The sequence below is a fragment of the Dipodomys ordii genome, unplaced genomic scaffold, assembly GCF_000151885.1.
Source record: "Dipodomys ordii isolate 6190 unplaced genomic scaffold, Dord_2.0 Scaffold31, whole genome shotgun sequence".
Taxonomy (NCBI): Eukaryota; Metazoa; Chordata; class Mammalia; order Rodentia; family Heteromyidae; genus Dipodomys; species Dipodomys ordii.
In genome coordinates, this window is record NW_012267247.1 from 7,996,551 (window position 1) to 8,008,107 (window position 11,557).

Genomic DNA, 11,557 nt, shown 5'->3' on the forward strand with positions numbered 1-11,557 from the left:
CGCCATCCTCCCCCTCCCTCCTTCCCTCCCTCCCTCCTTCCTCCCTTCCCTCTCCCTCCCCCTCCCCCGCCGGTGGATGGGAGTGAAGGACGGAAGAGGCCCTGCGGAGGCGGCGGTGCAGCGCTCCGGTAAGGCGGCGCGGTCTGCGCCCTTCCTCTCCTCTGTCTCCTTTACCGCGCTCGGGCGGCGGCGGGCTGGGCCCGGCGGCCTGACGATGTGGCCGCGCCGGTCCCCTCCCTCCCATTCTCCCCTCCCCCTGCCGCCGCCGCCTCCTCCTCCTTCTTCTTCTCTCCTCGCTCTCAAAATGGCGGCCGCGACGGCCGTTGAGTGAGTGGCACGGAGGAGGGGGGCCCGGCCGGGGAGGGCGCTGCCCTCGCTCGCGTCCTCCGGCCGGGGATCCGCGGTGCCGGCGCCGCCGCAGCTCCACCCGCACGGCATTCTCCCCCCCTCACCCCCCCCCACGCGGGATCGCCCTCCTCCCGCCGTGACTTAGCAGGAAAAGTATTCTTGGGTGGGAAGGGCGTGGAGATCAGGTCGAGCTGTGATCTTGGGGAAAGGGCTCGACGCTCTCCTCCTGGGCTGCAGAGGCGAGCTCCGCAGTCCCCACCCTTCCGCGGTGTCGGCTCGGGGCCTTGGCTCGAGCACCCACACGGCCTTCCAGGCGTTCCGTCCCCCACCTGTCCTTAGGATGAGGTTGACTTGACCAGGGTGGCCCGCCAGCCTCCCCCCTTCAATCCCCCCGCCCCCCCGCCAGTGTAGCATCCTGGAAGGACGGGCGGCCCGACCCCGGGAAAGATCTGCAGCATTCATCCGACAAATCGAGCAGGGTTTTTCCTTTCTGCTACTGGCTCCTGGGACGGGAGTTGTCTTTTGACGTTGTGCACACAGAGCTTCGAGGTCCCCTGTTCATCTAATCTCATCTCTCCACTCTTTTTGGAAACGCAGTGCCTGTATTTACTCTCTCTAGCCTCCCAGGTGAGAAATTACCTTTTGCTTCTTCCCGATCTAAGTAAGCATCACAGCAGAGAGCCAGAGGAGGTTTTCAGTACGTGAAATAGGAAATAGCAAGGTGCCTAGCTTTATTTGTTATTCTGCCTTTCTTCAGTGACTTAGCAAGAAACTCATTGGGAGGAGGGCAGGAGATTTTTCCTTTGACGTTGAGATTTGGGTCTAATTCATGTCAGTCCTTTTGGTTAAGAAATTGTGCTTTTGAAGAGAAGCACCAGATTTGTGGTCTCTTCTCAATGGGCGATATCATGCCAAGATTCCCCTCCCCCTTTCCTTAAGGAGTAATCAGGAGAAAATAAAGACATTACTGTAATTCCAACCTCTAAGCTCACAATCCTGAAGAGTCATAACGTTTTAAAGGCAAAACAAAAAATGTAGCCATTTTTAGCAATTCCATTTTTGTTGAGGGTGGGTTGTTTTGTGTGAATTTCTTTTTGAGGTTAGGGCGGAGAGGATTGTGGGCCTTTCATACTAGTAATATTGTCATCCCCTTTACCACAGGAGTGTTTGCTTAAATATCTTCCCCCCCCCATTACTGCAGGGTTCAATCCCTTAATCAGGAATATTTCCTACTTTGGGAATGCCCATTTTGATACGATGGTGGATGTGTATAAAAAGCTCTTACTTAAAACGTTCTGATTTGGTTTTAAGGCATTAGCTAGCTTTTAATCTCTAATGGGTGTCTGTCCGGACATACTTTTGCAAAATACTTGGCAGTTGCAAATTGGAGTTTTTTTTTTTAACATAGAAATGTAATCTGTATTTGGGGGTGTTTTATTTTTTCATGTTCTGTTATAAATGATCATTGTTTTGATTGTTCGGAGACTATTCCTAAAAGAAATGTGAAATTAGTATGTATTTTTTTAAAAAAGGAACCTTGTTTTTCATATAACATTTCTGCATATTTTTACTGGACCAAGCCCTATTTTGGTACATCCTCCACCTCCTTTTTAAAAAATGGGCTAATATTTGTGGATGCTGTGAACAGCCATTGAGCTGAGAAGACTGGGTGGAGTAAGAGAGCAGAAGCTGTGAAATGCTAGATTGCCCCTTCATAGCATTTTTTTTCTCTTCCTTGTATTTTGCAACTAATTTGATACTAATTATAGCCAAAACAAAAACATTTCTCTGTAGTAAATCTTAATGTTTCATGTCTTATAGGATTTTCCACCTTCCCCTTCTTCCACCCTGCAGTATGGGCATTGAGTAACTGGAATACAAGCAGTGTCCCTCCTCAGGCAGGCACTTATTGTCTATTTTTGTGTGTGCATATATATGTAAACTACCTAGGCATAAATTTAAGCTCTTATGATTTTTGGTCATTCTGGTCAAATAAGTATAAATTAATAAATGCCAGAAATATTGGGCAAGAAATAGGAGTCGATATACTATTTAAAAAACCCTTAGTAAGAATACGACAAATGTTTTCTTTTACTTTAGTTCACACTGAAACAGTAGTCTGTTTTTGATTTTAAGTAATGAGCATCAAAGATGAGAAAATAAAAGGATAAAATAATTTGCATTGAAGGCTACTTTGTATTAAAAATCTCTTTTTTCTGGAAACATGAAGTAGGGAAGGTCCTTTAATTTTTTTAAGAGTATTAAAATTACATAGTAATGTCATTTTGGTCAACCTTACAAGTGTATCCCAATTTATAACTTTATATTTTTGTTGTTTTTAATATGATTAGAAAGTAGATGGGTTAAGACAGGAAGGAATGAGTCAGTTGGGAATATTAATTCACCATATGGTATGTTTGACATACCCCATCCTTACTGTTCATAGTTACAAAAGCCGCATACTGAGTGGTGATTTTTCAATGACTATGAGCTTAATGTAATTTGGTCTGAGTAAGAGAGCAACGCGTGTGTGTGTGTGTGTGTGTGTGTGTGTGTACACGTGTGTACGTGTTTCTGGTAAATCTGACCCTGAATCTTTTGCCGAATTTTGAGATCAACTACTTTAATTTTTTACAATCTTGTAATTATAAAACTTGCATTGTGATGGGATGAATTTCATTTCTTAATAGTAGTAGCTTTTTGAGTATATTTTTAAATTTTATTGTGTAATTTTCCAGATAAAGTATTTCGGTGTGGAAGAGATTTGGAGATGCTTTGCAGAAGGAAAAAATTAATATCTCATAGTATTTGCCTTTTTAGCGCATCCCTGTTGAATTGTCTACACTAAAGAAAAACAATTTGTTTCCTCTTAGTTATGTTCTAAGTTGGCAGAGATGAGTATCCAGGAAAAAATAAGACCTTTTTGTTTACATGTTGTTCATATTCACAATTTGTCACCTTAATAAGTAAGCTGTAAAAATTAGAAGTTGTCAGTATTAAGATAGAGCTGTCTTAATAAACAAGCCCAAGGCAAAATATTACAATATATTTTCCAACTCTTCCCATTAAGTTCTAAAGCAGTGAGTCATGCATGCCTTTTCCAAAGGGACTTAAGGCTCAGTTGGTTTTAAGTGGACCTGGCTTGTGATATTAACTAAAATAAAAGAGATTGTCTTTTTGTAGAAGTACTTGGCTGATGGAACCTAGGAAATTATGTTATATCTGTGTTTGTTGATTGTTCCTGGAGCTTGAACTCATGACCTTGATGTGGTCTCTACCACTTGAACCACAGCTCTACTTCCAGCTTTTGGGTGGCTAATTGGAGATAAGAGTCTCACTTAGTTTTCCTGCCCAGATCTTCTGATCTCAGTCACTTGAGTAGCTAGAATTGGAGGCCTGAGCCATCCATGCTGATCCCCAGACAGATTTTTTTTTTTTTTGGATCCAGTCCTGGGGTCTGAACTCTGAGACTGGGCACTCAAGGCTAGCACTCTACCACTTGAGCCACAGTGCCACTTCCGGCTTTTTTCTTTTTTGCTTATGTGGTGCTGAGGAATCGAACCCAGGGCCTCAGGCATGCAAGGCAAGCACTCTACCACTGAGCCACCTTCCCAGCCCCTGCCACCAATCTTCTGTAAAACAACAACAACAAAACCCACACAAATACATCTTACTTGACAGGTTGCTTTAAGATGAAACTAATGGTCTACAGTATGAATACTGAAAAGCAAATCTATTCTGGAGATTTTAGCTGTAGAGTGAATCCTAGTTGTTGATGATCAAACATTTTGGGAAATTTTTTACTTCATGAAGAAAGATGCTGTATTATGTAAGCCTAATAGTTAATTGCAGTGAAGACTTTTTGTATTCTGGCATTGCTGCTGGTTTGGTATGACACTTTGCACAGTCATTTAAATGAAAGTTTAACTTGTGCTAGATATATAATTTTTATCTTTAGCACTGCAGTCGACAGGTTTTAATTGGTATTTGTACTTTATATTCATTGGATACGGGCCTCATAAGTGCTTATTATTTTGATTTATTGTTTTCACTTTAAAGGATGGTGATATTTAGTCGAAAACTTGTAGTTAGGACTAATCTGCATTTGTCAAGGATACCTTTGGAATGGTATTCTCTAAAATGTTACCGTTTAACATTGTCATAAACATTCCTGTAAAACCTTGTTGCTGTTGAGCTTGGTATCCATTTTTTATTTGTTCTCTGACTACTTTTTGAGGTAGATTAGGATATGTATGGATGATAAAATTAAAACTCTGTAACATTTCTTTTCCTAAGGTCACATGTTACCATAGTGGCCAAAAATGAGATACAGTCACTGAACCATTTGGGAATTGGCTTATGTGATAAAATACGCCCTTTTCTCTTTATAATGACTTAACTTATTTTGTAGTCACTTAAATTGACAGTTATTAACCAAGGTTTTGTGTTTGCTGTTTTGCAGGCATAAAGCCTTAATATGAGTAGAACTAAAGAAAGTACTTTAAAGGTAGCATTGATAGATAAATATTGCATTTGATTAAATACAGAATTACGTGAGAAGAAATGTGCTACAGCTTAATGGTAGAGCAGTTGTCTTAGCATGAATCTAGGCCTCCATGGGAGTTAGGAATTTATCCATTTGCTATCCTGATACTCTTTGTTGAAACTGCCATCCATCCACAGTTAAGGCGAAAGGATGTTTTTGATACTTCTTCCAGAAATATTATGTTGTCCTGGGACCAAAAATTAAACTTCCACAAAATTCTCAGCTATGAGAAATGAATTAATCCAACTGTATAATTTTGTATATATATATATATTTTTTGGGTCCGGTCATGGGGCCTGAACTCTGGGCCTGGATGCTGTCCCTCAGTTCTTCAGCTCAAAGCTAGTGCTCTACCACTCTTGAGCCACAGCGCCACTTCTGGCTTTTTTCTTTTTTGCTTATGTGGTGCTGAGGAATCGAACCCAGGGCCTCATGCATGCAAGGCAAGCACTCTACCACTGAGCCACCTTCCCAGCCCTCTGTATACTTTTTATTTTTTGCTTTTTGGTCGGCCTGGGGCTTGAACTCAGGGCCTGGGCACTGACCCTGAGCTCTTTTGCTCTAGGCATGCACTTAACCACTTTGAGCCACAGTCTACTTCTAGTTTTCTGGAGAAAAGAGTCTCCAGACTTACCCAGATCCTCAGATCTCGGCCTCCAGAGTAACTAGGATTACAGGCCACTGTCAGCAGATCTGTGTACATTTTGATTGTCTGCTTTAGAGGCTTTTTGTTGACTAGAATTGGCAGTTAACTGAGGCTAAGGAATTATCTGAAGTACTTCCCCTACCACCCCTCCCCCTATCCTGGGTCTTGAATGAACTCAGGACCTGGGTGCTGTACCTGAGCATTTTCACCCAAGACTAGTTAGTACTCTGTGCTCCACTTCCAGCTTTTTGGTGGTTAATTGGAGACAAATGTCTCACAGACTTTCATTCTCTGGCTGGCTTTGAACCTTACAGGCATGAGCCACTGGTGCCCAGCTGCTTGGGTTATTTTTGAACTAGAGACTCAATTTTTGTTTAGGGTACTCTATACCATAAAACTGTTTATACTTTCTCTACCATCATAACCTGCTTTTTCCTCTATGTCTTGCAAACATTTTTGCCTAGGCTAGGCTTGAGCCTCAATCCTCTCCATCTTTGCCTTCCAAGTAGATAGCATTACTGATGTGAGCTATTGGCACTCAGCTCTTTTTTTTTTTTTTCAGTCATGGGGCTTGAAGTCAGGGCCTGGGCGCTGTCCCTCAGCTCTTCAGCTCAAGGCAAGCGCTCTACCACTTGAGCTACAGCGCCACTTCCGGTTTTCTAGTGGTTTATTGGAGATAGGAGTCTCACGGTCTCTCCTGCCCGGGCTGGCTTTGAACCGGGATCCTCAGATCTCAGCCTCCTGAGTAGCTAGGATTACAGGCGTGAGCCACCAGCGCCCGGCTTGTCCCTTGGTTTAATGTGGTTATTTATCAGGTTTTTTATTTTATTTTTTTTAATACAAAGTTGCTACTTTTCCTACTTTAGAAAGTAATCCATGTTTTACCTCCTGAACAGGAAAAGTATTTACATACATCATTCAGGATTTTTTCTCTCAGGCAGATTAGTCTCTTTCCACTTATTAAAACAATTTTTATCTTCAGTATTATTATTTTTTGTGCCAGTTTTGAGACTTGAACTCAGGGCACTGAGCTTTTTTGCTCAAAGCTACTCCTTGAACCACAAAAATCAGACATAAATGTCTCAAAAACTTTCCTGCCCCAGCTGGCTTCAAACTGTAATCCCCAGTTCTCAGCCTCCTGAGTAGCTAAGATTACAGTCATGAGCCACCAGTGCCTGTCTGTAGCTTCACTTTAGCTGTCAGGAGTTATATTGTCAACAATTTAAAATATTGTTATTTTGAATAACAGCCCGAATTGCCTAGGTGTTTTTTTTTTTTAATGCAAATACTGGGGCTTAAATTCAGGGCTCTATCCCTAAGCTCTTTTGCTTAATGCTAGTGCTCTACCACTTTGAGCCACAGCTCCACTTCTGGTTTTTCTGATGGTCAATTGGAGAGAAGAGTATCATGGACTTCCTTGCCCAGGCTGGCTTTGAAGCGCAATCCTCATATCTCAGCCTCTAGTACAGCTAAAATTACAGGCGTAAGCCACCAGTGCTTGGCTTGACTTGGCTTTATTTTTAGTCATTTATTATTGTTTTATTCGGCTTTAGTAGATTTAAAAAATATTATAGAGGTGATATATAGAAGGATTACAGTTATATAAGTCAGGTAAAGAGTACCTTTCTTTTTTTTTTCCCCCCAGGGCTGAGGACTGAACCCAGGGCTTTGTGCGTGCCAGGCGGGCACCCTTCCGCTGGGCTAAACCCACAGCCCCTTTTTTCTTTTTTTTTTTTAATTGGCAAGATAATGAGTACATTTCTTTTTTTTTGGGGGGGGTGGTCTGGTTGTGGGGCCTGAACTCTGGGCCTGGGCACTATCCCTCCGCTCGTCAGCTCAAGGCTAGTCTTCTACCACTTGAGCCACAGCGTGACTTCCGGCTTTGTTCTTTTTGCTTATGTGGTGCTGAGGAATCGAACCCAGGGCCTCAGGCATGCAAGGCAAGCGTTCTACCACTGAGCCACCTTCCCAGCCCAATGAGTACATTTCTTATCAAACATTGTAGCCTCCTCCTTTGTTTCCCCTTTCCGTCCCTTCCTATCCCCCCACCCCCCTACCCAATTCCCCCCCCCAAAGTTTTTCGACATGACTTGTACATCTCATTGTTGCAGTGGGTCCATCTGTATCCCTATTTAAACGATTTGTTTTTTCCCTTCCCCTCTACAAATTATACCAACATCAAATACAGTGAAAGCAGGGCTTATACCGTGGGGGAGGGAAAGAGTACCTTTCTTTTTGGACAATATCACCCCTTCCCTCATTCTCCAGTTTTCCTGCCTGTCCCCATCTATCACTCAGCTTTTTGATTCGGTGCTTACTATTTGAGCCTACTAAGCTAATTCATTGCAGGTGTTCATTTGCTTGAGTTTACAACTTTTTTGGTATTTCTAAAATAATTTCAAAACAAGAAATTACTCTTTAAAAGGGAGAGAAAGGTTGCTAGGTTCTAGTGGCTCATGCCTGAAATTCTAGTTACTTAGGAGGCTGTGATCTGGATTCAAAGCCAGCTTGGGCAGTAGATCTCCAATCAATCACCAAAAAGCCAGAGTGGAGCTGTGGCTTGAGTGAAAAAGTTCCTGGAGAAAGCACCCAGGCACGGAGTTCAAGTTCTAGGACCTGCATTTTAAAGAAAGGGAGGGGGTAGGAGCCAGTGTCTTATGCCTGTAATCATAGCTACTCAGGAGGCTGAGATTTGAGGATCTCAGCCCAAAGCCAGCCCAGGCAGGAAAGACTCTTATCTCCAATTAACCCCCAGAAAGCAGGAAGTGGCACCGTGACTCAAGTGGTAGAGTTCTTGCCTTGAGCTGAAGAGCACAGGGTAGAACCCCAGCCCAGACCCAGGACCAGCAAAAAAAAAAAAAAAAAAAAGCAGGGGAGGGGGAGATGGGAAGGGGAAACAAAGGAGGAGGCAACAATGCTTGATAAGAAATGTACTCATTATCTTGCCCTTGTAATTGCAACCCCTCTGTACGTATTTTTACAATAAAAAAGAAGAAATCCTAGATAAAAAAATGAAATAAAATATAAATTAGTAAAAAAAAGTCATAAAGCACACACAAAACAGTGTAAAACCTATATGAATATATTAATGACTGCTTAGTTACATGGTTAAACTGCTAAGGCAATCCTCTTCTAAGAAAATCTAGTCTATAGCTGGGTGCTGGTGGATCATACCTAGCTATACAGGATGCTGAGATATGAGAATCACAGTTCAAAGCCAGCTCAGGCAGAAAGACCACGAGGCATCTCCTGTAAACTACTCAGAAAAAGCCAGAAGTGGGCCTTTGATTGAAGTGGTAGAGCACTCAAAGAGGCTCAGGGACAATGCCCAGGCCCTGAATTCAAGCCCCATGACCAGCAAAATACAATAGAAAAAGTGAAGAAAATCTAGTCTGCCTGGACCAGTTTAGAACTGTGATCCTCAGATATCAGCCTTCTGAGTAGCTAGGGTGATAATTGTGAGCTACTCATGCCTGGCCCTAATTGCTTAAAAAAAACAAACACCTTTCCCAATTTGCTTTTTTAAACAATTTGAGATAAAGCCTTAAAATGTTTTAATATGCATAATAACTTGAATAAAAAAGATACAGAAATAACCTTTGGAGAAGTTATATTTAAGTACATTTTATTACTCTAGAAGTTACTGAGTAAAGTTTGTTATTCAGATTTGATGTTGACCATAAATAAGTTGGAATTTTAAAATAGAACTGTATTTGGGAACTTGTTTAAAGAGGGATTGTTGTGATCTGAGAAACCTAATGGGGTATATTATCGTAGTAAGTAAGATAAGTAATATGTGCTAGTAGTGGGTTCATTTTGTTCTCCCCTTTACTCAAAAGTAACTTAAATTCTGTAGAGAAAACAGGCTATTTGACTGGTTAGACCCATGTTACTTTAAGGAGAAACTACAGTTTGAGAGTAGGACAATTCTTTTTTTTTTTAATTTTATTTTATCGTAAAGATGCTGTACAGAAGGCTTACAGTTACATGAGTAAAGTAATGAGTACATTTCTTGTCAAGCATTGTTACCCCTTTTCTTGTTGTTTTCCCACTATTCCTTCTCTTCCCCACTCTCCCCCCAGCTTGAAATTGTAAAGTTCATTTCCAATATACTGTTCTGTGGGTATAGTAGACAATTCTTGAGAATAGTAGTTACTAGAATTCTTACAGTTTTTGTATTATACTCTCCCTTGTAATACTTTATACAGAACCACATTGAATTTCTACTTTTTAAAACAATTTCCAACAATGCTATATATTTTTGCTTCTCTTTTGAATTTTCATCATTTTCTCTCCAGCAAATATTTATTTAGCTAGCGATATGATATATCTGAGGATTAAGACTACAAACATGATCTTCAGCTTCTATCTTAAAAGATCTTAAATTTATAAACATTTAACATGTTAAGGTGATACAGTCAAAATGTACTTTTTGGTGAAATGGCTTAGAATTTTTAAGGAAGTCCTCACAGAGATGCTTGATTTTGTGTATATGATGTGTGCTGGTCCTGGGCCTTGAACTCAGGGCCTGGGGTATTCTCCCTGAGTGCCCCAGGAAGTACTCTAACACTTGAGCTACAGCTCCACTTCTGCTTTTTGGTAAGTAATTGGAGATAAGAGGCTCATGGACTTTCCTGGGTTGGCTTTGAACCAATGTCCTCAGATCTCCACCTCCTGAGTAGTTAGGATTACAGGCATGATCCACGTGTACATAACTTGGTTCTATATTTTTGTGTCCCCTTCCTATTCCTTTTTTCCCTCATCCTGGGACTTGAACTCAGGGCCAGGGTGCTGTCCCTGAGCATTTCTGCTCAAGGCTAATGCTCTATCCCCTTGATCCATAGCTCTATCACTTCTGTTTTTTTTTTTTTTTTTGTATTTAATTGGAAGTAAGAATCTCATGGACTGGGGCTGGGAATGTGGCCTAGTGGTAAAGTGCTTGCCTAGCATGCATAAAGCCTTGGGTTTGATTCCTCAGTACCACATGAACAGAAAAAGCCAGAAATGGCACTGTGGGGCTGAAGTGGTAGAGTGCTAGCCTTGAGCACAAGAAGCTCAGGGACAGTGCTCAGACCTTGAGTTCAAGCCCCAGGACTGCCCCCCGCAAAAAAAATTCATGGACTTTCTGCTCAGGCTGGCTTTGAACCTTGATTCTCAGATCTTAGTTTCTCAGGAAGTTAAGGAATTACAGATGTGAGCTATACCTACATCTGGTTTAAATTGATATTTTTGAAGATGGCCTATCATGTTTTTTAAGGATAATAGTGAGAATGTTTATTTGTATAGAGAAAGTAATTTGTATACAAAAAGCAACTTTGGTGACTAAAGGATAAGTGGAGTGAGTACTTGTCTTCATTGGGCTTGTACGTGCTTGGACCATATGCATTCAAATAACTTAAATGAACATTTTTATCTCCATCTTAAACTTAGGCAATCAATTCTATATGGTAGTACCAGGGATACCTGCATTTTTAGTTATCTCCTAGTTATTTTTGAGGATCACTGCTTTGCCTTTTGGAGTATTTATAGAGAATTTTTTTTTTTTTGGTCTGTTGTGGGGCTTGAACTCTGGGCTTGGGTGCTGTCCCTGCTCTCTTCAGCTCAAGGTGAGTGCTCTACCACTTGAGCCACATCACCACTTCCGCTTTTCCAGTGGTTTATTGGAGATAAGAGTCTCATGGACTTTGCTGCCCGGGCTAGCTTTGAACAGCAATTCTCAGATCTCAGCCTCCTGAGTAGGATTACAGGCGTGAGCCACCTGTGCCTGGCTGTATTTAGAGAAGTTTAAGTTGTGATAAGTGACATTTTAGATTAGCACCTTATAGATACCCCTGTCAGCATTGTGGAAGATGCCACTATGGAGCCTAATAGTGCAAAGCAGAGGTTATGTGTAAAATGAAGGAATAAGAGAGGTAAGGTGGGGCTGGGAAGGTGGCTCAGTGGTAGAGTGCTTGCCTTGCATGCCTGAGGCCCTGGGTTCGATTCCTCAGCACCACATAAGCAAAAAGAAAAAAGCC

At 41.7% G+C, this 11,557-nt stretch overlaps 1 protein-coding gene across 2 annotated transcripts in view; it reads left to right on the forward strand.

Annotated features, from left to right (window-relative positions):
* Positions 1 to 11,557, forward strand: part of Pafah1b1 (platelet-activating factor acetylhydrolase 1b, regulatory subunit 1 (45kDa)) — a 68,407-nt gene continuing 56,850 nt past the window's right edge. Inside the window, exon 1 of one of the 2 annotated variants that reach the window (XM_013016465.1) lies at positions 1 to 128. The gene's annotated coding sequence lies outside the window, so the exon portion shown is untranslated. Of the gene's footprint in view, positions 129 to 835; positions 976 to 11,557 lie in introns of those variants that run through there. The other variant, XM_013016466.1, reaches the window with a different exon arrangement.